Consider the following 25,075-nt stretch of genomic DNA (forward strand, 5'->3'; position numbering starts at 1 on the left):
GTAATTTATTCTTTCCCAGTTCCAGAGGCTAGAAATCTAAATTAAAGGTGTGTGCAAATTGGTTCTAGAAGGTCTGAAGGCGAATGTGTTTCATGGCTCTCTCCTAGCTTCTGGTGGTTGCTGAAAATCCCTGTAGTTCCTTGGTTTGCAACTGCATTATTCCAATCTCTGCCTCCCTCTCACATGGCCTTTGTACCTGTGTGTCTATTTTTATATGTGTATCAAGTCTTCCTCTCCTTATAAGGACTCTATCATTGGATTTAGGGCCTTAATCCAGTGTGACCTCATCTTAACTTGATATTCTTGGCAAAGACTATACTCAAAGTCATATTCACAGGTACCTCAGCTTAGGATTTCAACATTTGTTATTGGGTGACACAGTTCAACCCACCACAGGAAAAACTGTCTCTTTGCCTGCCCTAAATGACAAGATATGGGAGAGCTTTAGTTATGAGAGTTTGAGGGCCTCAGCCATGAAAGGCATTCTCCCTTGTATCCGAAAGCCTGTCTAAATCTACTTGATGGTGCTTTTGGCAAAGTACTTCAACTCTCAGAAGTCGATCCTATAGTCCTAAATTCCTCATTAAAAAAAAGGAAAAAGAATCCAGTTCTACAGGGTTTCATTAAGTCTCTAAATCCGCAATCCTATCGATAGTCTGGCATTCATGACTTTGTGTATTACACACATGGTGGGTTATTTTATTTTATTTGGTTTGTTTTTCTATACCGTGAATGTCCTCAAGCTGTTATATAAGCTGCTTCTCCCTAAGGCTCCTGGGCTGCGGGCTTTCCTCTCAAGGGAAGAAGAAAAGGAGTGAGGAGTTGAAGATTTTCCCAGCATGAGGGCTGAAGATCTTCCCAGAATCTTTTTCTTCAGCTCCTGGACCTTCCCCATTCTTTCACCCGGCACTCTGGCTCAAATGGGGTTTCAAATACTTCTCTTAAGATAGGGAAAGGTCAACGCAGTTGAAGGTTATCGGAGATACTTCTGTTTTAGAGCTTAACGCTAGAAGCAAACACGACTGACTGCACGCTTTCCGATTTCCCCAAATTTTCTCCAACCCATTTCCAGTCCCATTGGCACTTGCAGGTGTGAGACTACTAGGGTGACCCTCAGTTCTAGGGCATAGAAAATTCGAATCCCTTGTCTCTGAATGATTCTTTGAATTCCATCTTCCTCCGCTGAATTTCTATTTGCCATGGATGACTTATTTCATCTGAACGTGAGAAGTCTCGAATGGGCTTAGGAAATTCTTTGTTACCACGCCAGCTATATACCAAAACAACTTTCACCATTTTGGTGCCTAGTGATTCAATGGCATACCACTCGGTGTACCTTCAAACTCGTTAGCAATAAAACATTTGCAGCAGGTAGTCGTGGCCGAGTGGTTAAGGCGATGGACTTGAAATCCATTGGGGTTTCCCCGCGCAGGTTCGAATCCTGCCGACTACGGTTTTATCCGCACAAAGAAGGTTACCGAAGACTCTGATGTCAATGACAACAATCAACTGAAACGGCTCTGCAGTCACTCAAGTCAGGTCGAACAACCTGTCATATTCCAGGGACTATAGTGTCCTGAAACACTGACATCAGTCTGAAATGCAGCAGTAAATCTACACTGTGTGAAGATAATATTAATCCTGATTTGAGGAAGGTGACTGCCTTTTCTTTATTTACTGGTCATGCCAACTTAGGTCCTCAGCATCAAACTCAGATTCCATCCTCTTCTAGGGTGAAGGTGCTTTCACAGCTGCTTCTGTTCCAGGGAACTCAAGATTTAGAAAAATAGTATATTCTCTAACAGCTACGATTTTTGAACCCTTACTACAGGCACTGAATTGGCATTTCATGGATTATCTCACTTAATCATGAGTTTAACCCAATCAGGTAGATAATATTAGCACCATTTTAAAGATGAAGAAACAGGGTTGACTTGCACAATAACACACTGTAAAATGGCATCTGAACCATCAGCATCCTTTTAAAAATTTCTGTTGGAGTATAGTTGATTTACAATGTTGTGTTAAGTTTCTGCTGTACAGCACAAGTGATTCAGTTACATATATATACATTTATCAATTATTTTAAAGATTCTTTTCCCATATAGGTCATTACAGAGTATGGAGTAGTTTCCTGCACTACACAGTAGTGTATACATGTCACTCTCAATTTCCCAATTTATCCACCCCCACCCCAGCAATCTGGTAACCACAAGTTTGTTTCTTACATTTGTGACTCTATTTCTGTTTTTTAAATTAGTTCATTTCTACCTTTTTTTAGATCCCACATATAAGCAATATCATATATTTAATCTTACTTCACTTAGTATGATAATCTCCATATCCATCCATGTTGCTGCAAATGGCATTGCTTATTTCTTTTTCATGACTGAGTATTCCATTGTGTATATATATATATAATATATATATATATCTCACGTCTTCTTCATCCAATCCTCTGTTGATGCACATTTATGTTGCTTCCATGCCCTAGTTATTGTAAACAGTGCTGTGATGAACACTGAGGTGCATGTATCCTTTTGGATTATAGTTTTCTCTGGATATATGCCTAGGAATGGGATTGCTGGATCATATTGTAATTTACTTTTAGTTTTTTAAGGACCCTCAAAAGACTGTTCTCCATGGTGGTTGTACAAAGTTACATTACTCCCAACAATGTAGGAGGTTCCCCTTTTCTCCACACCCTCAACAAACAAGCATTGATTGTAGACTTTTTGATGATGGTCATTCTCACTGGTGTGAGGTGATACCTCATTGTAGTTTTGATTTGCATTTTTCTGATAATTAGGATGTTGAGCATCTTTTCATGTGCTTTTTGGCCATCCGTATGTCTTCTTTGAAAAAATGTCTATTTAGATCTGCTCATTTTTTGATTGGGGTTTTTTTTTTTAGGTCAACTTTATTAAATTTTGTTGTAAACATTTATTTGGGTTTTACAGTCAATTCAGGAAACAAATATGAATTCTGAAACTCACTACTTTGATTCCCATGCAGAAGAAAGTGGGGAAATAAGGTCCAGGTAGGAGTACAGAATACGTGGAAAAGTAAAATGGAGAAAGGGATAGGGGAGGAGGAAGTCTATGAGACGGGAGGGATAGAGCAGGAGAGAAGCCAGCAGGGTGCCAAATACAGGAATATCCTCATCCCTCTTGGATATGCTTATTCTGAGCTTCCTCTGTCATTGAAGCCCCTTAATTCCTTCTCTCTTGTTCTGACAAGCATCTATGTACCATCTCCACTCTTCAAAATCAGCCCCAGATATCAACGCATTACTAAAGTCCACCTCTTCTACAAAGGCACTTGGATTGTTTCCAGTTTTGGCTATTATAAACGTTGCAGCTATGAATATTGTTATATATGTTTTTCAGTCAATACAAATAAGGATTTTTGATGGGTGGAAACACTTAAGGATGGAATTGTAGAGTCACAGTAATTGTGTATGCTCAAGCTTTAGTATGTAATGCCAAAACACTTTTGTAAGTGATTGAACCAATTTATATTCCCAAGTATGACAGAGTCCAGTTGCTTCACATCCTAAACAATGCTTGGTATTATCTGCCTTTTTATATTTTATTGTAACCCTTCAGGTAGGTAAATATTTGTGATGGTTAATGTGTCAACCTGCTGGGTCACAGTGTCCAGATATGTGGTCAACCATTAATCTGTGTTTCTGTGATCTTTCTTTGAGTATGTTTTGAAAGAGACTGAGAGTTAAATTAGTGGACTCAATAAAGCAGATTGCCCTCCATAATATGAATGGGCCTCATCCAACTGCAAAAATACAGTGAAATACTGGCTTCCCTTCTAAGAGGGAATTGTGCTGATAGTCTTCAGACTTGGACCAGTAGCATCAGCTCTTCCTGGGTGCTTGCTGCCCACTCTGCAGATTTTGGACTTGCCAGCCTCCATTATCTCAGGAGGCAATTCCTCAAAATAAATCTCCTTCACACATCCTGTTCATTTGTTTCTCTGGTAAACTCTAATAAATCATGTCTGTGATCACTTTTGTCACGTTCCTCCACACAATTAAATGCATCAGGGGCACTAGTTTGGAGTTGCCTAGTCAGCCAGTTCAGCTGAAGCACACATGAGCCCCCAGCTGTGCCATGTCCCTGTCAGCATTTCAGAGTTTGATGTCTAGCAGGATGGACGACTTGAACATGGGCTTTTAGATCTTCTTGGCTCTTTGCCCCAGTACTTTTTTCTGGATGTAAACGGAAGGTAGGTGCCAGACAACCAGAATCTTACTAATCCCAATGAGCATTCCAAGTCCTATGTCACTTATTCCCCTCTGGGCCTTAAAGTAGCTTTGGCTTTGATACTTAAGAACTGAGCGGAAATGTTTCTCTTATTAGAGTATACAGGACTAGAAAAGACGGAAGCGGGGTAGGGTGCAGTTGTTGAGAAAAACTGGCAAGAGGGTCCCCAGGTAGTTCAGTTCTCAGTCCTAGAACCCAGTAGGGGCCATCGCTGAACACACAGAATTCTGAAGAAGCCACAGTAGCGGCCGCAGAATCTGCGTTCCCCTGCTCAAGGTCGTTAACCAAAGTGAGTTCCGCGGTTTTTATGTGAAAGAAAGAGGGAGTGTAATATTTAACTCCAAACAGTGACAACACGATTGTGCGAAATTCTAAAATAGACGACGAGACACAAAATGTACACATACTCTCCCCGTCGGGGAATCGAACCCCGGTCTCCCGCGTGACAGGCGGGGATACTCACCACTATACTAACGAGGAAGAGCTGTGCAGCAACGCCTTACAGATATCTAATAAATGTAAACATTGACCTTCTCCCTACTGACAATTTCTGTGTTTTATTTTGTTGATTAACTTTGACAAATTTAAGTCTAAATTCCCTCGGACTTGTCCGCGACCAACCGAGTGTGGCTCCCGGCTATCTCCCAGCTCTCTCGCTCCACCCACCTCCGCCCCAAAGCTGAAACTACAACCCCAGCAAGACAGCCTGCTCCTCCGACAGTGATGGCGTTGGTTTCTTGGATGGTTTCTTCCCTACTACATTTGAAAGCAACGAATCCAGGCGACCAAACAGTTGAACTTGTGCTCCTGCTGGCTGAAGACTATGACCTAGGAAACAGGGCTGGTTTCCGCAGGGGAAGAAAAACCGAAGAACTGTCTTGAAAACACAGGATTCGAGCGGGTTTGGTTGGAAGCGAGGGAAACTCAAGGTGTTTCGGAGAACTGTCCAGATGCTCCGCTGGCGGGAAAATAATTAGGTCTACTTATTAATAATAAAAAAGTAATAGAGTAATAGTAACTCCCTTTCCCCATAGTCGTGGAGTTTTGGCCTGGACAAAGAACAGAACAAGTTTATTTAAAATTCCTTGACAAGGCTGTGGTTTACGTTTCCATTTTCTCTTTCGGCGGAGAAATTTCCACCTTACGTCACTCCAAAAGGCTGGCTGTCGTAGTCGGCAGGATTCGAACCTGCGCGGGGAGATCCCAATGGATTTCTAGTCCATCGCCTTAACCACTCGGCCACGACTACACAACTTTTCCGTGTAATTTTTTTTTTCAAATTATAGACAAGAAAGAACAGAAACCATGTCGACTATCGCCCTACGTATAAGAAAGTAGGTTTTGAGAACTGGGGAAGATTGAAAACAAACTGGAACCCACAAGCATGAACTGGAGCCCCAAGCAATGGACTGAAATCTGCGGCAGCTCTAGTTGCCCCTGACCTTAGTGGTGCAGGTATCCTGCAGAAGCCAGAGCCCTTCATTTGGAGCTAAGCATACACATTTGGTCCAGAAAGAGAGGAGCCTGAAGGAGGATCCAGGGGAAGGTGGGGCGGTTGCAGGCCCAACTGCTGCCACGTGACAAGGTAAGTCCGCAGATGAGTTATCATGAGTTACAGAATGGCTTCTCCTTGACTTTTCTCCCTCCAAATATTCCATAAGAATATCTTTTGGGTTCCATCTAACTAGAAACACAGGAAAACCAATTCTGGGGAATGTAGTTCAACCTGGTCAAGTTGGTATAGAGATAAAGTTTTGGTATTTACTTATATGTAATAACCAATAGCTTGCCATTTTAATTACTGTAGATTTATAAGTAACTGTATGTCTTGATATATGTATTGTGTAAGTTCTCCAGTTTTGCTATCTTCAATATTCTTATTTTTTAAGTTGCTCTACACTTCCAAATGTTTTTGAAACTCTGAGTTAACTTCCATATAATATTTATTTGGAAGCTGATTGGGATTTCATTAAATCTATTGATCAATTTGGAAATAGTTGACATTTTAACAAAGCTCAGTCTTACAGAAAAATAAACATAATATTTTTCTCCATTTAATTTCCACCAGTAATATCTCGTTGTTTTCAATATAGATTTCTTGCAATCTTCTGTTAGATTTATTCCTAGGCTTTTATATTTTTGTGCAAATGGAATACTTGATTTTAACTTCCACTTGTTATATACACATACATTTTATATATGGCCTATAATGAAAAGAAACACAGACAATATTCAAGCTTAGCTGAAATTGGGCATCTATATATTACTTCAAATGTGAAGTAGGGATTGAAGAAATAATTTATTGAATAACTATTGCACAGTATCATTTTAACATTGTAACTACTAACATTTTGTTTTTTTAATTTAATTTTATTTTTTAACTTGAAGTATAATTGCTGTATAATACTATATAAGTTACAGGTATACAATAGAGTGACTCCCAATTTTTAAAGGTTATACCCCATTTATAGTCATTATAAAATATTGACTATATTCTCCATGTTGTATGATATATCATTGTAGCTTATTTATGCCTGCTTGTATTAAACAATAACATTTAAATAACAATGGTAATAATTAATTTTTAAATAAAAATGTTGATTAAATTTTCAGGTTTATTTTTATACCCTAGATGGGTGTTTTCTTAATTTTTAACTTTGATGGCAATGTCACAGAAAAGCTGATGTAAAACTCATCTGTCCAATGCACTTCTCTTTCACCTGACACAAAATCATTAGATCCCAAAATGATTTTATTATATTCATACTCTCTAACCATGCATAATACTGCTGTGTAGTACTTCCATATTATACTTATATCTTAAATATCAGTCATTATTAAAAATATTATTTATTTCCTTGCTTACTATAGAATTTTGCATACTATTCTTTCATTAGGTCTAATATATTTAATAATTTCCTCATCACCTATGTTACATCTAAGGTTCAAATTGTATTTGGTCTTTAATTTCAATTAGTGCATTTTTATTCCTGTTCTATTTGTTTCTTTTCCTTTTTAAAATATTTTATTTTGATATTATTAGAAGTAGTTGCAAGGGTAGTACAAAGAATTTTCATAAATCCTTTACCTACATTCATCAAATGTTAATAATTTATCAAATGTACTTTTTTTCCTAATATAGACAGATTTACATATGTATAACTTTTTTGTTAACTATTATGAATGAATTTTAGACAAGACAGTCCTTTACCCTTAAAAACTTCATTATGCATTTTCTGAAAACTGGGACCTTCTCTTTCCTAACCACGGAATAATTATAAAATCAAAGTTGAAAGTCTTGTTTAATCTAAAGACCTTGTTAATGCTTTGCCAACTGTGCAAACACTTTATTTCAAAGAAAATACATTGCATTCAGTTGACATGTCTCTTTAGTCCTTTAATCTGAATTGAGTTTCTCAATCTTACTTTGTTTTTCATTTCATTGACATTTTAAAAAAAATCAGGTCAGATATTTTGCAGAAAGTGAACGTCGCTCAGTCTTGTCTGACTGTTTGCGACCCAGAATTCTCCAGGCCAGAATACTGGAGCGGGTAGCCTTTTCCTTCCCCAGCGGATCTTCCCAGTCCAGGGATCGAACCCAAGTCTCCCGCATTGCGGGCAGATTCTTTTACCAGCTGAGCCACAATGCCCCCTCGATTTGATTTTGTCTGATGTTTTCTGAGAGTTAAAATTCAGATTATGTATTTTTAGCAGGAATAACACATAAGTGAGGTTGTGTCCTCTGCACTTCATCATGTGGAGATGCACATGATGTTAAATGTCCTAATACTCCAAATGTTAACTATGATCAACTGATTAAGAACATGTCTGTCAAGTTTCTCGCTTGTCAGGTTATTATTTTCCTTTTATGTTACTCATCAAATTATTTCCTCTGCTCCCTTCTTTTCCATTACATTTGGCTGCCTTGAAAAGAAGAAACTTAACATTTGAGCGGAAAAACAAGAACAGTTTGTCAGAGTCACAAAATTCTGAAAAATGACCTGTCTGGGAACGGAGCCCCGGTATTGCAGGTAATAGACAAGCGCACACACCACTGGTGAAGAGTGCCTCTCGTTCCACCTGTATCACAGACTCCTGAACTGAGTCATTTAGCAAGACAATGTTGGTTTGCTCGCTGGTTTGACAATGCTTACTAGAATCTTATGGAATAGCTCAGGTTCGACTTCCTGAAAACGGAGCAGGAAGCCACGATTTCAAGACCTTTACTTTTTAAAGTGAGGTATCTTTTCTGTGTGAGTTCTTTCAAAAAGCGCATAATTCTGTGGACAAGAATATCTGAGGTGGTAGTTTTTTTTGTTGTTTGTGGGTTTTTTTTTTTTTTTAGTCATCTCAGGACAGGAGCTAAGTGCATTTTGAGTGAGGGCCGGCCAAGCTGGACAAGTATTCAGTAATAATAATTAAAAAAACAAAAACAAAAAAAACCTCTCGTAGTCGGCAGGATTGGAACCTGCGCGGGGAGACCCCAATGGATTTCTAGTCCATCGCCTTAACCACTCGGCCACGACTACATCTACTGAGTCGGGGGTGGAGTGACAGGAATCACGTGGCAACCTTAAAAAAAAAAAATTTATATATATATATATATACGCACAGAGGTACAAACACTTGTCCTCGGTGAGCTTATTGGAAATGCTGATGTGAAACGAGAATTAGGAAGGGAAGCTAACCTCTCGGAGGCCCCCTGGAATCACGGACACTGGAATGAGCCCTCACCGCATGAGCATTAGCGTTACCAGCAAACTTCAGGTAACACTCCCGGGCGCTGCCTGCTCTAGGCACCCAGTCAGGCTCTTCCAGTCTTCTGCAGTCGCCACCACTGGCATTAAATCTAGCCCATACCGAGGGGAAGTCAGGACCTAACAGTCTTCCAGTCCGGGATGTTCGGGCTTCCTGGAGTCCAAAGAAGCCAAATTCAATCTGAGGAGTTTGGGGCATAGGGCCTGTCTCTAGTTGTCTTATACCTGGCCCTGGGCTTACTTCAGTTCAGTTCATTCGCTCAGTCGTGTCCGACTCTTTGCGACCCCATGGACTGTAGCATGCCAGGCTTCCCTGTCCATCACCAACTCCCGGAGCTTGCTCAAACTTTTGTCCATCGAGCCGGTGATGCCATCCAACCATCTCATCCTCTGTCGTCCCCTTACTTAGGCTTACATGGGGTCGCAAAGAGTCGGACACGAACTGAACTGAAGGGCGGGAGAAATTATTGGCTTGGTGTGTGTGAGCTAGATAATGGAGTGGTTCAGATAGCAGAAAGTAAACAACTCTGGTGGTTAATTTGGCCCTATGATTAATGGGCAACAAATAGAGAAACGCAGAAAGCAATTTACATTTCTAGGCAAGGTGCCAAATGCTGCTGGTAGTGTTGGTCTGGGGACCACATTTTGAGAACTGCATGTTTTGGAGTATGCCATGCTTCTAGATGCAAATTGGCAAATCAAACGAGGCCCCTCACCTTGTATTCCTCTGAGGAAACCCCCAAAGTGTCCATGACAACGCTTGTTAGCACAAAAGAACCAAACTAGAAGGAGTCTTATTTCCACCTTAGACAACTCTGAGAAAAAGCTTAGATCACACCTAACTGCAAGGGAGCTAGGAACATGTAGTTTTAACCGTCTAGCCTTTATAGTTCAGGAAAGTTAACCTAGAAGACATGGAAATAGATGATTACTGGCAATCTACTATATCATGTACAGATGTTGAAAATGAAAACTCTGTCAAAAATGGAGGCCCTTCCTAGAGAGTTAAAAGTAATGTGCCAGTACTGCACTGAGAGGAAGCTGATTGACACCGTCCTTGAAGTGGACCCCACAGTTAGTGACCAGCTTATCTGTCATCATCCCAAGAGATATTGCCCAGATTCCCACATCTGATTTATTACCTATTGTCTTTTTTCTCACCGATTTTAAGGAGTTCTGTATATATTCTAGACATAAATCTTTCTCAGATATACTTCTAAACATCTCCCACTCTGTGCCTTTTCTGTTAATAATGTCTTTGGATATGCTAAAGTTTTTAAGTTTAAACAAGTCAAAATTACCTTTTATGGTTATTGCTTTTTGTGGCTCTTAAACAGGAAATTCTTGGCAACCCAAAGTTCATGAAGTAGTCTGTTTTCCTCTGTAAATGTTATTATTTTTACCTTGCACATTTAGGTCTTTAAGCCATCTTCAATTAGTTTAGGGGCTAGTTTACAGAAGGCAATGTCCACATTGTTTTCCTTTGTATATCCAGTTGACCTAGTACCACCTTTTGAAAAATCTATCATGTTCTCCTTTGAACTGCAGTGCCACTTCGTTAAATGTACATGGTCTTGTATCAGCATATCTATTTTGTTCCCTTTATCTTTATACCAATATCACATTTTATTAATCAGTATAGCTTCAGAATAAAACTTGTTGTGTGGTAGTAAAAAGTCCTCCAGATTTGTTCTTTCTTTGCAAGATTTCCTTGACTATTCTAGGTCCTTTCTATATGTACATGTATTTTAGAAATGGTTTTTCAATTCTATTGGAAGTCCTCTTTGAGCATTTTATTTCAAATATATTGAATTTGAGGCTTTCAATCAATAAATATATCTTTTCATTTATTTAGATATTATTAAAATTCTCTGCACAATGATTTGGAATTTTTAATATAGTCTTGCACATTTTTATTACATTTATTATAATTATTATTAGGATATTGATAGTTTTCTTGCTATTATGTGACAAAAATTGTCCATTGTTGCTGGTATATATGAAAATATATAGTTGAATATGGGATTTTGTATCTAGTAATTTTGCTATTTTTACTTATTAATTCTACTAATTTGTAGATCTTAGGAGATTTTCCAAGCACTTATTCATATCACCTGCAAACGATGACAGTCCTATTTGAATAGAACTGATGAAAGATACTCATTATCAATCTAAATATCTTTTAATTCTTTGTCTTGTTGCCTGGCCTAAGAATGCCCAATACAATGTTGAATAACAGTGGTAATAGTGGTTATGCTTGTCCTGGCCCTTAACTGGGAGAAAGTGTCAAATATTTACCAGAGGGACTTCTCTGGTGGTCCAGTGGCTAAGACTCTTCAGTTCCCAATGCAAGGGGCCCAGGGTCATGGAACTACACACTGCAACTAAAGATCGTGTATGCAGCAACAAAGATCGAAGATCCTGCATGCAGAAACTAAGACCTGGCAAGCCAAATAAATAAATAAATACTGGGGAAAAAAAGATACAGTTTAAAAGAATTTTTTTACCACAATTAGGATGTTAGATGTAGGATTTTGTATATATGCATTATGAGATTAAGAAATCTCCTTTCTATTTCTAAACTGCTCAAAAATTTAATGATTGGCATTGAATTTTTTCAAATTTTTTTGCATCTACTAATATGATTTGTTTTTTCTCTTACATTTTGTAATACATTTAAAGTGATCGATTTTTTATATATTAAGCAGATTTCATATTATAAAAACAAGCATTACCTTTTTACTTTGACTCTTCTCTCTATATATTACTAGATCTGATTGCTATTATTTTCTTTAGTGGTTTTGCACTAGAAGGTTTATCACAAAGTTTGACATGTAACTCCTCTAGTAACATCTTTGTCAGATTTTAATATGAAGATTATGCTGGCCTCATAAACAGAGTTGGGAATTAAGTTAATAATTTAAAATGAGGCTGTTAAAATGGGCACTAATTTAACCTCAGTATCCTGATAAGAAGAGGAAATTTGGGCATACAGAGATACCACAGATAAGCATGCACAGAGGAAAGACCCAGTGAAGACACAGAGAGAAGGTGACTATCTGCAAGCCTACCGAAGAGGCCTCAGGAGAAACCAACCTGATGACATCTTGATCTTGGACTTTCAGCCTCCAGAACTGTGAGAAAATGAATTTCTGTTGTTTAAGCCACTAAATCTCTGGTATTTTGTCATGGCAGTCATAGTAAACTAGTACAAAAGGTAATTATGATTTTAATTTAACAAACTTCAGACTATCTAAACTTTTCATTTCCTTTTGTGTTTGCTTTGTAAACTGTGTATATATATAAGCCTTTATCTTCTATTGACAAAATTTCCCCCCAAACTATTCATTTTATCCTCTGACCCTAATCTTGATATTAGTAAGATCTTTAATGTTGTCCTCTGTTTATTCTAGTTAACTTTTTCTTTTTTAAAAACATCAGTCTTGATTTGGGGTAACAATTTTACTAATTAAAAAGTGAATTTTTCCTTTGTTGATTTTGTCTATTTTTCCCTTCTTTTTCAGTGATTACAACTTTTATTCTCATTAGTTCTTTCCTTCTAACTTTTAGAGTTTAATAAACTCTAAAACCTAGCTAGGTTCTCAAGAGGAAATCTTAGATCATTAAATTTCAATTTCTCTTCTTCCTAGTGTGTGAATCTGGAGCTAAAAATTAGACTTTAAGCACTGTTTTAGTTTCATGTCACAGTTGTGATATATCCTATTTTCATCATTTAGTTAAAAATATTTTATAGTTTTAAAAAATCTATTTGATTCATGGGATTATTTAGCACTGTATTATTTAATTTTGCAAAATTTGGGAATTTTCTATTTATTTATGCTATTGATATTGATTTTTATTTAATTATACTGTGCTCAGACAACATATTCTGCATGATCTCAATCTTTTGAAATTTATTGAGAGCTGCATTATGCTTAGCATTTGGTGATTTTGTTACATATTTCATGCATACTTCAACAAGAAAGATATTCTTTAGTTGGGTATCATATTAATCCCATTATTTAAAATTTCCTGACAATTTTTGTCTCTTTGTCCCATCAGTTATTTCTATACAAGTGCTAAAATACTAAACTACGATAATGGATTTTTACATTTCTCCATTTAGCTCTACCTATCCTTTGTTTTCTTTACTTCAAAGCTGTTATTATGTGCATACAAATATAAGATTGTTATATCTTCTTACTAAATTGAACCTTGAGGTTATGAAATATTATTTCTACTAATGCTATTTTCTTAAGAATCTACAAATACCAAATTATTATCACTAAAATGGTTCTGGTCTATCTTTTTTGGTAACTTGTTCTGATATGTCTTTTATATTCTTTTACTCTAATCCTTTTTTAAAAACCCGTATGTCAAACTGCATGTCTTATAGAGAACATATAGTTTGGGGTAAACTCTTTTCATTCATAATTTTTTCCATTATGACAATCTTTGTTTTTTAACTGAAATATTTAACCTACTTATATTCAAGATAAATATTTAGTTAAGTTTAACTCTATCATCTTGCTCTTCTTTTAATTTTGCTGGTATGGTCTTGTTCTCTAATTTCTGCTTCTTTGACTCTTTTTAGATTGAAAGTACTTATATTATTTTACTTCTTCTCTTTGGATTTTTACTTATACATTAAAGACTTTAGTATAGCTATCTGAACATCTTTTATTTGATTTACTCCTAAGCAGTTGTCATTTTTGATGCTATTGAAATTGAAATTAAACCACTTTTAATTTCCAAATGTTTGTTGTTGGTACATATGAATACACTTGATATATTTTATACTGATCATGAATCCAGCTACCACATTAATTTACCTATTAATGCCAGTTTTCAAATTCTTTATTTTTCTTTAACCTCAAGAATACCTGTTATTATGTCTTGTAATATACATCTGCTAGTGAGGAATTCTCCTTTTGCTTGAGTTAAACCATCCTTACTTTGCCTTAATTTTTCTCATTTTCAAAATTTAAGTGTAATTTTTACACTGAAGAGACCACAAGTCTTAACTATACAGTATGATGAATTTCTACATATGTATATACTTGTGTAATAATCACCATAATCAAGATACAGAATCTTTTCTATCCTCTGAAAGAGTTTCTAAAAGATTGATATTTATCTCTTATTTGTATAGAAGAATTCAGAAGAGATTCTACCTAGGCCTGGAGGTTTATATGAGTGACTTTTTAAATTATGGATTTAATTTCTTTAATAGGCATAGGACAATTCAGATTTCCAGTTGCTTTCTGTGTCCCTGTGGTACATGGTATTTTTCAAAGAAGATATCCATTTTATCAAATGCTTCATGTATACTGACATCAAGATGTTTCTAATACCTTCTTGTTTTTAAAATATATTTAGGATATATATGAATATCATCTATATCTTTCCTGATGTGGCATTTTGTGTTTTATCTTACTCTCTTTTTTTCTTGGTTATTCTCATTGGGTTTATCTATTTTATCAGTCTTTTCGAAGAACCAACCTTTTGCTTTGCTGATTTCTTCTGATGTATATCTGCTTTTCATTGATTTCTGCACTTATTTTAACAGTTCCTTCTACCGTTTGCATTTAAGTTCCCAGGTTTTTATAGCTTCTTGAATTAGATCACTGATTTTCAACCTTTCCCTTGTTCTAATACATGGAATTAAAGATAAAAATTTCTCTATAAAAACAGGTTTAGCTACATCAGACAAATTATGATGTATCATATTTTTATTTTCATTCAGCTCAAAGTATTTTAAAATCTCTATTGTGCTTTCTTCTTTGATCAATGGGCTATATAGACCTATATTGCTTTCTTTCTGAACATTCAGAGTTTGCTGGTAGTCTTTCTGGAATATACAAAGACTGAGCCATTATTATGGTTGGTCTATGTTAGGTTCTCTTCTCGTAACTCTGAAGACACAGACCTTACTCTTCATTTAGTCCTTACAGCTGGGTTTGTCCCTTACTGCTTAAAAGATATGTTTCTGAGGTCTCAAATAACAGGGTTTATTAACTGGGAGAGGCATGAACTTTAACCTCTGTTTCTCAAAAACTAAGCAGGTGATGAATCTACAGATTTTTAGCCTTCCAGCTGCTCTTTCCTACAGAGTTTTGGAACTTTTCTTGTGTGTTGGCAATTCAGGAATTAGCCAATACTGTAAGGAGAATTTATATGTAGAAGTTTGAGTTCCTTCTCTGTGGTTCCCTCGTCATCTGAATTTTGACCTGCAGGTCCTATAGATTTTGGTAGCCAAACACTAATGAGTGTCTCTTCAGTTCAGTGCAATTGCTTTTTCCACCTAAAGTCTAGTCTATTGATAAAATGTTGCAAAACAGAATGTGTCCCTCAGGGGCAAGCTCTTGTACAACTCATCATGTGTTTCCCTTCTTTCAAGGATGTGGCCCTTCAAGCCATGCCTATGTTGACTGCTCATCAGTGCCTTTATAGGTCTTATCTATGATCAATCTTTCTTCCTCTGTAAAAAATAAATATTTTGTCTATGATGAAAAGAAGTAATAGACAAATGAGGGACAAATGAGATTCAATGACAGGGAAAAGGAATGAATTTGACCACTCAACTGTGCAATAAAATTACTGAAGAAATAATCTAGTGTCTGACAGTGCTGCACAATAATATTAAATTTTAAATCTGACTACCAAAATTTGATGACAAGATGTTAAAAACTAATTTTAAATTAAAATTTCAAAATTATTCTTATATCTTTCTATTCCTTCATTAAAAAAACAAAAGCTGCTTGGTTTTGAACATGGCTGACAGAAATCATGGCTCACTGATTTTTTAACAGTCATCCAGTTCAGTTCAGTTCAGTCACTTCGTCGTGTCTGACTCCTTGCGACCCCATGAACCGCAGCACACCTGGCCTCCCTGTTCATCATCAACTCCCAGAGTTTACCCAATTCATGTCCATCGAGTCGGTGATGCCACCCAGCCATCTCATCCTCCGTTGTCCCCTTCTCCTCCTGCCCTCAACCTTTCCCAGCATCAGGTCTTTTCTAATGAGTCAGCTCTTTGCATCAGGTGACCAAAGTACTGGAGTTTCAGCTTCAACATCAGTCCTTCCAATGAACACCCAGGACTGATCTCCTTTAGGATGGACTGGTTGGATATCCTTGTAGTCCAAGGGACTCTCAAGAGTCTTCTCCAACACCACAGTTCAAAGGCATCAATTCTTCAGTGCTCAGCTTTTTTTATAGTCCAACTCTCACATCCATACATGACCACTGGAAAAACCATAGCCTTGACTAGACGGACCTTTGTTGGCAAAGTAATGTCTCTGCTTTTTAATATGTTGTCTAGATTGGTCATAACTTTCCTTCCAAGGAGTAAGTGTCTCTTAATTTCATGGCTGCAATCACCATCTGCAGTGATTTTGGAGCCCCCCAAAATAAAGTCTCTCACTGTTTCTGTTGTTTCCCCATCTATTTGCCATGAAATGATGGGACTAGATGCCATGATCTTAGTTTTCTGAATGTTGAGCTTTAAGTCAACTTTTTCACTCTCCTCTTTCACTTTCATCAAGAGGTTTTTTAGTTCTTCACTTTCTGCCATAAGGGTGGTGTCATCTGCATATCTGAGGTTATTGATATTTCTCCTGGCAATCTTGATTCCAGCTTGTGCTTCTTCCAGCCCAGCATTTCGCATGATGTACTCTGCATATAAGTTAAATAAGCAGGGTGACAATATACAGCCTTGATGTACTGCTTTTCCTATTTGGAACCAGTCTGTTGTTCCATGTCCAGTTCTAACTGTTGCTTCCTGACCTGCATACAGGTTTCTCAAGAGGCAGGTCAGGTGTTCTAGTATTCAGCAATGGTCCAAATATGTATCATGTTTTGAGTGTACATTTAATTCTAACCTTATTCAACATTATAAGGGAACATAGAATAATTTGGATTTGGCCACACCTTCCCACCACACATGTTATTGCTGGAGTTTGTTATTGTTATTTGTTGTTTGTTATTGTTATTGTTGTTATAGTTATTGTTATTGTTTTGAATTATAGCATCATCTTATTTTCACATCGTAAAGTGTAATCATTATTAAACAATGTTGTTTTAGGTATGCTCTCTCTATTTAGCTCTTCTCATGTGTTATTAATGTCCTTGCTTACTACAGCAGTTTGCATTGCATTCTTTCATCAGTTCTAAACTCTCATTCATTAATTTACTTCTTATTTCTGTCATATCTATGGTTCAAATTGTATATCTATGCTTTTAAATGTCAATGAAAATATTTTTCAGTTATGGTTTTATTAGTCTTTTTTTAACTTTTTATTTTAAAATAATTTAATTCTGAAATAATTTCTGTTTGACAGAAAAGTTACAAGAATACAGACAATTCCTGGCTAATCCAGTCCCCAAATGTTAGCATTTGTATTACTGTATTTTCCTTTTCTGTCTCTATCATATATAAGGGAGAAAAGTATACACACACACATATATATATTTAAAACACACACTTTTAAAATTATATATATCTTAAAGTACATGTATACTCATAATATTACATATTATACACTTACATAAAATAAAAATGTAATCTGTCACTAAATCGGCTGGATCACTTGGTAACTGTGGAGAGGGCATCCTCTCTTCATATTACTTACTGAATTCCAGTCCTTGATGGTTAATTATTAATAGAAGAGAGACAATGCCCAATGTGTAGGAGAATCAAACCTCAGTCTCCATCAGGACAGGCAGAGATGCACACTACAGCACTAATGTGGAAAGACAGTATGCTACTCTAGAGGAATCTCCATACAGTTGCTTACCATTGTCTTTATTAATTCACTGTGCAAGCTATGCTTCCTGCTATCAACTATACATCGTGCGATTCAGTGTCCGAGCCAAATATATCCATGTCTAGCTTTAAGTCCATTCCAGTTCCTCCCTCACTTCCCAGAACTGGCAGCACAGTGGGACGGCCAGCGACAGTGCTCTGTGAGAACTTTACAATAAAAGACAAAAAGGGAAAATAAGACGCTCGCTCGCTCTCGCGCTCTCTCTCGATAGCTGCCTTTTTGGTGCACTGATTCCTATCTACACGCATGGCCATGACCTGAATTTGGACAACACTGGAAGTAGTTGCTAAAAGAGTATCCGTTGACTGCTGAGAGATTTTTAAGTTTCCAAGGCAGAGTCGAAGCAAAAAGATTGCCTTGGAAAGGTACCTACAATGTAGCTCATTTTAACAAGCTTCAGACTTAGAAGTACACACCGTAGTCGGCAGGATTCGAACCTGCGCGGGGAGACCCCAATGGATTTCTAGTCCATCGCCTTAACCACTCGGCCACGACTACACGAGCAGCATCCTCTCCATTTAAATCCTTAAATACAAATTTCACTGGCCGATGTCATGGGAAACAACAAAAATGAGTTTGGTGCAAGAAAACGTACTCTTGCAAACTGAATAGAAACCCTCAGGTGAAATACAAGTTTGGCATGGAGGTCAAATTCTCTGGGCAACTGTCGGGACAGAGAGCACTAGAAGGGGAGTCCTCACTGCATCAGCAGTAGCCTTTCGAGTTGTCTGGAGTTAAATAGCCCTGAGGCTATTTAACAAAAGGTGTAGCTTTTGTTTGGAACTTCCTTGCAGGCACTGAGGCCCCTTAAAGAACGCTAGTGGCTTTCAGGGTGGGGCTTAGTTCCCTGATTTATGTGCTAAGTAAAGAGTGAGGGAAATGATGCACAAAAGCCTCCTTGCATCCCACTTGTTCTGTGTCCCTAAGTGCCTCAGCCCACATCAAACCTAACGGAACGCCAATCCCATTGTGTTTGTACCGTGCTTTGTATTTCACTATACGCTTCCACGCTTGTGGTTAAGAATAAAATTTATAGATGGTTGGTGAGTTCCTGTCGCCCCTAGAACCTGGCTACCTTCTAAAAAGAAGATCTTAGTTTGATTTTTACCAAGATAGGAGTTCATTTTCTCAAACTTTAACCTGCAAGTATGTTTTCTTTTCCCCCTTCTTGTTTTCCCATCTGAGTCAAAAGCTGACAATATGAGTTTTCCTGGGCCAGTCCAGTGCAAACATCACTGTAATTGGCTTTTGTCTACTTCTTGGTGTTTTTCACTAATAATTTAAGAAAAGAGGAAAACAATCGCAAACAGAGAAATCACATCACCTAAACAGAGAAGTGAGGAGGAGGGACCAGGAAGGAGAAGGAGGAGAGGAAGAGAAGAGAATGAGGTAAAGGCAGAGAGACCTAAGATGTTCAGTGGTTTTATGGGAGACAACCTGTTCTGAAGGGACAGGCATGAAGCAGTTTTGACAAAAATTATGCTAAAAAGATTGCTGTCCATAGTTTACACATAACATGTTATTTGGTGTACATATTTTTATCAAGTATATATATTCTCTGAAGTCATTTGGAACACTAGCTTTAAAGGAAGTTAGGTATCAAAGAAAACCTTTGGAAAAAAAGAAAAAACCTTTGTGCTTAAAAAAATACATATGCAAAACAGGAAGTAATTAGTGATGCATCTGAACCAAAATTATTAATCAACAGGTTGATTTAGGATAACAAGGAACAAGGATTGGACACAGATGCAACTTTGTTTTTCTGGACTTAAAAAAATTTAAGCATGTCAGAATGGATCTCAGTAAAGGAAGAGACAGAGTTGAGTTGTAAGAAACAAAAAGTAGTGTAGCTATTACTTTAAGCTGAAATTGGAAACAACCCAAAGTTCATCTACAGTAGAAAAGGCAAATTGAGTCTTTTTCAGTGTAATATCACACCACAAGGAGAGTGAAGGAATTACAAGTACACATAACCCCATATGGACAAAATTTCACAAGCTAATAGAGAGTGGAAAAAGTCAGACAAAAAGGAACACATATTATAGTGCATTCCAATTTTTTAAAGTTTAAGAATAGGTGAAATTACTGTATGTTGTACAGTAGAGATGAGGGTAATGACTACCCTTGAGTGGACATGACAGGGAGGTCCCACTACGCTTGAAAGGAGTTTTAACTAGGAGTTTAACAAGGAGAGTAATGATTTTAACTCTCAAATTGGATGCTGGGTACATGGGTCTGTTTGCTGTGTGTAAATGCATTGAGTGCTTTGCTTTCATATGTTTTTTGGGTGTATCCATTAAGCTTTGGCAAATATCTTTTGAAAAATAATTCATCTATTATGATGTAATATTTTTGCTGCCAGTAAAAGGTATGTTATGCATGAATATTTATTATTTATGACATACTAAGATTTTCATTATCCATTTTCTTGAATTAAAAATCTGGTTATTACCAAAATTCTGGCCACTGTGCAAGTTCAGTTCAGTTCAGTTCAATTGTGTCTGGCTCTTTGCAACCCCATGGACTGCAGCATGCCAAGCTTTCCTGTCCATTACCAACTCCCAGAGCATACTCAAACTCATGTCCATCAGGTTGGTGATGCCATCCAGCCATCTCATTCTCTGTCATCCCCTTCTCCTCCCGCCTTCAATCTTTCCCAGTATTAGGGTCTTTTCAAATGAGTCTGTTCTTCCCATCAGGTGGCCAAAGTATTGGAGTTTCAGCTTCAGCATCAGTCCTTCCAATGAATAATTAAGACTGATTTCCTTTAGGATGGACTGGTTGGATCTCCTTGCAGTCTAAGGGATGCTCAAGAGTCTTCTCCAACACCACAGTTCAAAAGCATCAATTCTTTGGCACTCAGCTTTCTTTAGAGTCCAACTCTCACATCCACACATGACCACTGGAAAAACCATAGCTTTGACTAAATGGACCTTTGTTGGTAAAGTAATGTCTCTGCTTTTTAATATGCTGTCTAGGTTTGTCATAGCTTTTCTTCCAAGGAGCAAGTGTCTTAATTTCATGGCTGCAGCCACCACCTGCAGTGATTTTGGAGCCCCCCAAAATAAAGTTTCTCATTGTTTCCATTGTTCCCCCATCTTTTAGCCATGAAGTGATGGGACCAGATGCCATGATCTTAGTTTTCTGAATGTTGAGTTTTAAGCCAACTTTTTCATCATCTTCTTTCACTTGCATTAAGAGGCTCTTTAGTTCTTCTTTGCTTTCTGCCATAAGGGTGGTGTCATCTGTGTATGTCTCCTGGCAATCCCGAACCCAGCCCAGCATTTTGTATGATGTACTCTGCAAATAAGTTAAATAAGTAGGGTGACAATATACAGCCTTGACGTACTCCTTTTCCAATTTGGAACCAGTCTGTTGTTCCTTGTCCAGTTCTAATTGTTGCTTCTTAACAGATTTCTCAAAAGGCAGGTCAGGTGGTCTGGTATTCCCATCTCTTGAAGAATTTTCCACAGTTTGTTGTGATCCACACACTCAAAGGCTTTGCTGTAGTCAATAAAGCAAAAGTAGATGTTTTTCTGGAACTGTCTTGCTTTTTCAATGATCCAGCAGATGTTGGCAATTTGATCTCTGGTTCCTCTGCCTTTTCTAAATCCAGCTTGAACATCTGGAAGTTCACAGTTCACATACTGTTGAAGTCTGGCTTGGAGAATTTTGAGCTTTACTTTGCTAGTGTGTGAGTTGAGTGCAACTGTGTGGTAGTTTGAATATTTTTTGGCATTGCCTTTCTTTGGGATTGAAATGAAAATTGACCTTTTCCAGTCCTGTGGCCACTGCTGAGTTTTCCAGATTTGCTGGCATACTGAGTGCAGCACCTTCACGGCATCATCTTTTAGGATTTGAAATAGCTCAACTGGAATTCTATCACCTCCACTAGCTTTGTTTGTAGTGATGCTTCCTAATGCCCACTTGACTTCGCATTCCAGGATGTCTGACTCCAGGTGAGTGATCACACCATCGTGGTTATCTGGGTCATGAAGATCTTTTTTGTATAGCTCTTCTGTGTATTCTTGCCACCTCTCCTTAATATCTTCTGCTTCAGATGGGTCCATACCATTTCTGTCCTTTACTGTGCTCATCTTTGCATGAAATGTTTCCTTTGTATCTCTCATTTTCTTGAAGAGATCTCTAGCCTTCCCCATTCTATTGTTTTCGTCTATTTCTTTGCATTGATCACTGAGGAAGGATTTCTTATCTCTCCTTGCTTTTCTTTGGAACTCTTATTAACCTATGAATTTTCTGTGAATTTCCATCCTTTTCTCTGTTTGGCACCCTGAATCAATTAAATGAGTTGGTTCAAGTAAAGTATTTATAGCTAGTAACTAAGTAGACTCAATAAACCTTGGCTTTTATTCACTAAATTATACTTTATATGCAGAGAGTGTTTCTTATGGGTGCTCGGCATATGGTTGGTACTCAATATTTTGCCTATATACTCAGGGAATATCTATATGCTGCTTACAATGGTTGCTTACTTTTTTATACATACACCCAGTTGCTAACACTATGAAGAGAAGTCACTGAGGACAGAAATTTTACATATACATTTTTTCAATACATGCATATTTCAACTTGTACTGGAAGCCTCGTTTGTAGAAGGTGTAGCTGAAGTTTTTCCAAACCATCATAAAATGGTTTCTCTTTGCTTATTCTGCTTAACACTTCTTTCCTCTTTTGTCTTTTTCCTTACATTTTGTACTATAAACAGCACAGAGAAACCAGGGAGCACATTGACATTTATCTAGGAAATTTGCTCAGCTAAATATTCAAATTTATTGCTTACAAATTGTTTTTCATCCCACAGAAGAACACAATTCAGCCAAGTTCTGTTACTTTACAGGAATCACTTTTCTAATTAGATATCCAATTTCTAATTTCCAATTTCTAATGAGATGTCTCTCATTTCCCGCTGAGACCTTACCAGAAACACTTTTAACAATTATATATTTTTAAAATTAATATACTTAAGAAAACAATTTTAGGTTTACAGAAAAATCCCATCTGGGCTCACCACTGCCCCCCTCCACTACCCAATTTTTCCTATTAACATCTTGCATTAGTACAATACATTTGCTACAACTGATGAGCAAATATTGATAAATTATTATTGACCACAGTTTATATTAGGGGTTCACTCTGTATTTGTTTGACACTCTATAGGAGAGTTTGACAAATGTACAAGGATACATCCACCACCACAATGTCATACAAAATAATTTCACTGCCCTAAAAATCCCCTGTGCTACATCCATTCATCCCTCCTTCCCTTTCCAAACCCCTAGCAACCATGGATGTTTACTGTTTTCATAGTTTTAACTTTCCCATAATATTATATAGTTGGACTCCTACAGTATGTAACCTTTTCGCTTTAACTTCTTTCACTCACCAACTTGCATTTAATGTGCGTGTTTTTTTGGTAGCTTGATTGCTCATTTCCTTTCATTCAGTTCAGTTCACTCAGTCCGACTCGTTGCGGCCCCACAAACTGCAGCACCCCAGGCTTCCCTGTACTTCACCAACTGCCAGAGCTTGCCAACTCCTTTCATTGCTGAATAATATTACACAGCAGGGATATACCACAGTCTATTTAACCATTCACCTATTGAAGAACACCTTGGTTGCTTCCAAGTTTTGACAATTAGGTGTTTGTGTGTGTCTAACTTTTCAGTTCATTTAGGTAAATACCAAGGAGTACAATTGCTGGATCATGTTGTAAGAGTGTGCTTAGTTTTGAAAGAAACTGCTAAACTGTCTTCCAATGTAGCTGTACCATTTTGCACTCTTACTTGCAATGAACGAGGTGCATTCTTCTTAAACTTAGGAAATTGTTCATCTCTTTACTAGGGAGCCTATTGTTTATTAGAGATTAAAAATGGGAGCTTGGGACCAAATTACTAAATTCAAGTCTCAGCTTCCTCATTTATTGGTTATGTCACCTCGGACAGGCTACTCAACTTATCTGTGCCTTAGTTCCCTCTGTAATAAAGAAGAAATAATAATAAACAACTTAATAAAGATCGTTTTAAGAATTAAATGTTAGGTATAAAGCAGTCAGAACACTTCCTGGCACATAGAAACTATTAAATGATAGCTGATTTCATGTGTTCTCTCCTTCCTGATAGGGAATCATACACATGTTGGCTTTTCATCCTCTCTCCTTTATATAGATCTATCACTTTCTTCTATTTCATTCCTGTTTTTCTTATGATTCACACAGCTTTAAAAGAATATCCTGCATACAACTGATTCACTTTACCACAGCATCAATTCTGTTCTTCTCCAGTAAGATTTTAATTATCTTCCTTCATTTTAAACATGCTTGCACGTGTTTTAAACCCCTTTCATCCAGTGTTTTTATTTCAACTTGTTTTTTCACAGCTTTCATTCGTTTCATTTAGGCCATGTCTTCTTACAACCTACTAAGAATTGTTTATTGAAATTTTCTATTTCTCACAGTAGGTCTTTTCTGAAATCTGCTTCTAGATATTGTTCCTTTTCCTTTGACTATAACTGTTCTTCATATACTCAATGTTGGAATTTTCAAATTCAGTGTTTTGTCAGTCAACAGACTGGGTGACTTGACCTTAGCCCGACTATACAAATACGGAGACGCACAGGAGTAAAGTGCTTGGGCCACATGTTTAAAAATATAGAAACCTACCTACTTCTGTTGGATTCTTTTCTGCCAAGGACACACCGACTGGCGCTGGGCTCCATTCGCAACTACATGCTGGTTGAAGTAGGCAAATACAATGCACTACCGTAGGGCAAAACATGGTAAGACCACTTCACGGTTTAAAACGTGGGTCGCAACCTATTTTAGAGTCATGAAAACAATATAACGGGTCAGGACTAGATTTTAAACAAAGGAACAGAACACTAAATACAATGCCGGACAAGGAATAAGGGCAAGTAATGCATTATGAAATGCTTATTTACGTTTCTGAGTTATATTTGTATATAAAAGTGTATTCTTACAATCAGTCCGGTCACAAAACCTTGAGAGCCACAGCTCTAGCGAAGACTTTTACCTGAGACATTTAGGAACAAACATTCGCGGGTAGAATTGCTTGATCCCGCTCTACGAGATCTCACACGTTGGCTGAGGCCTCTGGGAAATGGAGTTTAGCGTCGTGGAGCATTCTGGGAATCGTAGTCCTGCATGCCCTCGGAGCGCCGTTTACCGCTAGTA

The 25,075-nt window shown here is 37.4% G+C and overlaps 1 long non-coding RNA gene and 5 other non-coding genes across 6 annotated transcripts; 1 reads left to right on the forward strand and 5 right to left on the reverse strand.

Moving 5' to 3' along the window:
* Window positions 1-1,371: 1,371 nt before the first annotated feature.
* On the forward strand, window positions 1,372-1,453 carry TRNAS-UGA. The gene has a single exon. It is a non-coding gene; the product is annotated as a tRNA-Ser (tRNA).
* Window positions 1,454-4,688: 3,235 nt separating this feature from the next.
* Window positions 4,689-4,760, reverse strand: TRNAD-GUC. The gene has a single exon. It is a non-coding gene; the product is annotated as a tRNA-Asp (tRNA).
* A 67-nt stretch (window positions 4,761-4,827) lies between these two features.
* On the reverse strand, window positions 4,828-24,963 carry LOC122697482. The gene is made up of 3 exons (XR_006342070.1): window positions 24,862-24,963; window positions 24,545-24,697; window positions 4,828-5,238 (listed from the first exon to the last, which is right to left on the reverse strand). It is a non-coding gene; the product is annotated as an uncharacterized LOC122697482 (long non-coding RNA).
* On the reverse strand, window positions 5,448-5,529 carry TRNAS-AGA. Its single transcript has one exon. It is a non-coding gene; the product is annotated as a tRNA-Ser (tRNA).
* Window positions 8,728-8,809, reverse strand: TRNAS-AGA. Its single transcript has one exon. It is a non-coding gene; the product is annotated as a tRNA-Ser (tRNA).
* TRNAS-AGA lies at window positions 18,282-18,363 on the reverse strand. The gene has a single exon. It is a non-coding gene; the product is annotated as a tRNA-Ser (tRNA).
* Window positions 24,964-25,075: the final 112 nt, after the last annotated feature.

Source organism: Cervus elaphus, chromosome 7 (assembly GCF_910594005.1).
Source record: "Cervus elaphus chromosome 7, mCerEla1.1, whole genome shotgun sequence".
Lineage (NCBI taxonomy): Eukaryota > Metazoa > Chordata > Mammalia > Artiodactyla > Cervidae > Cervus > Cervus elaphus.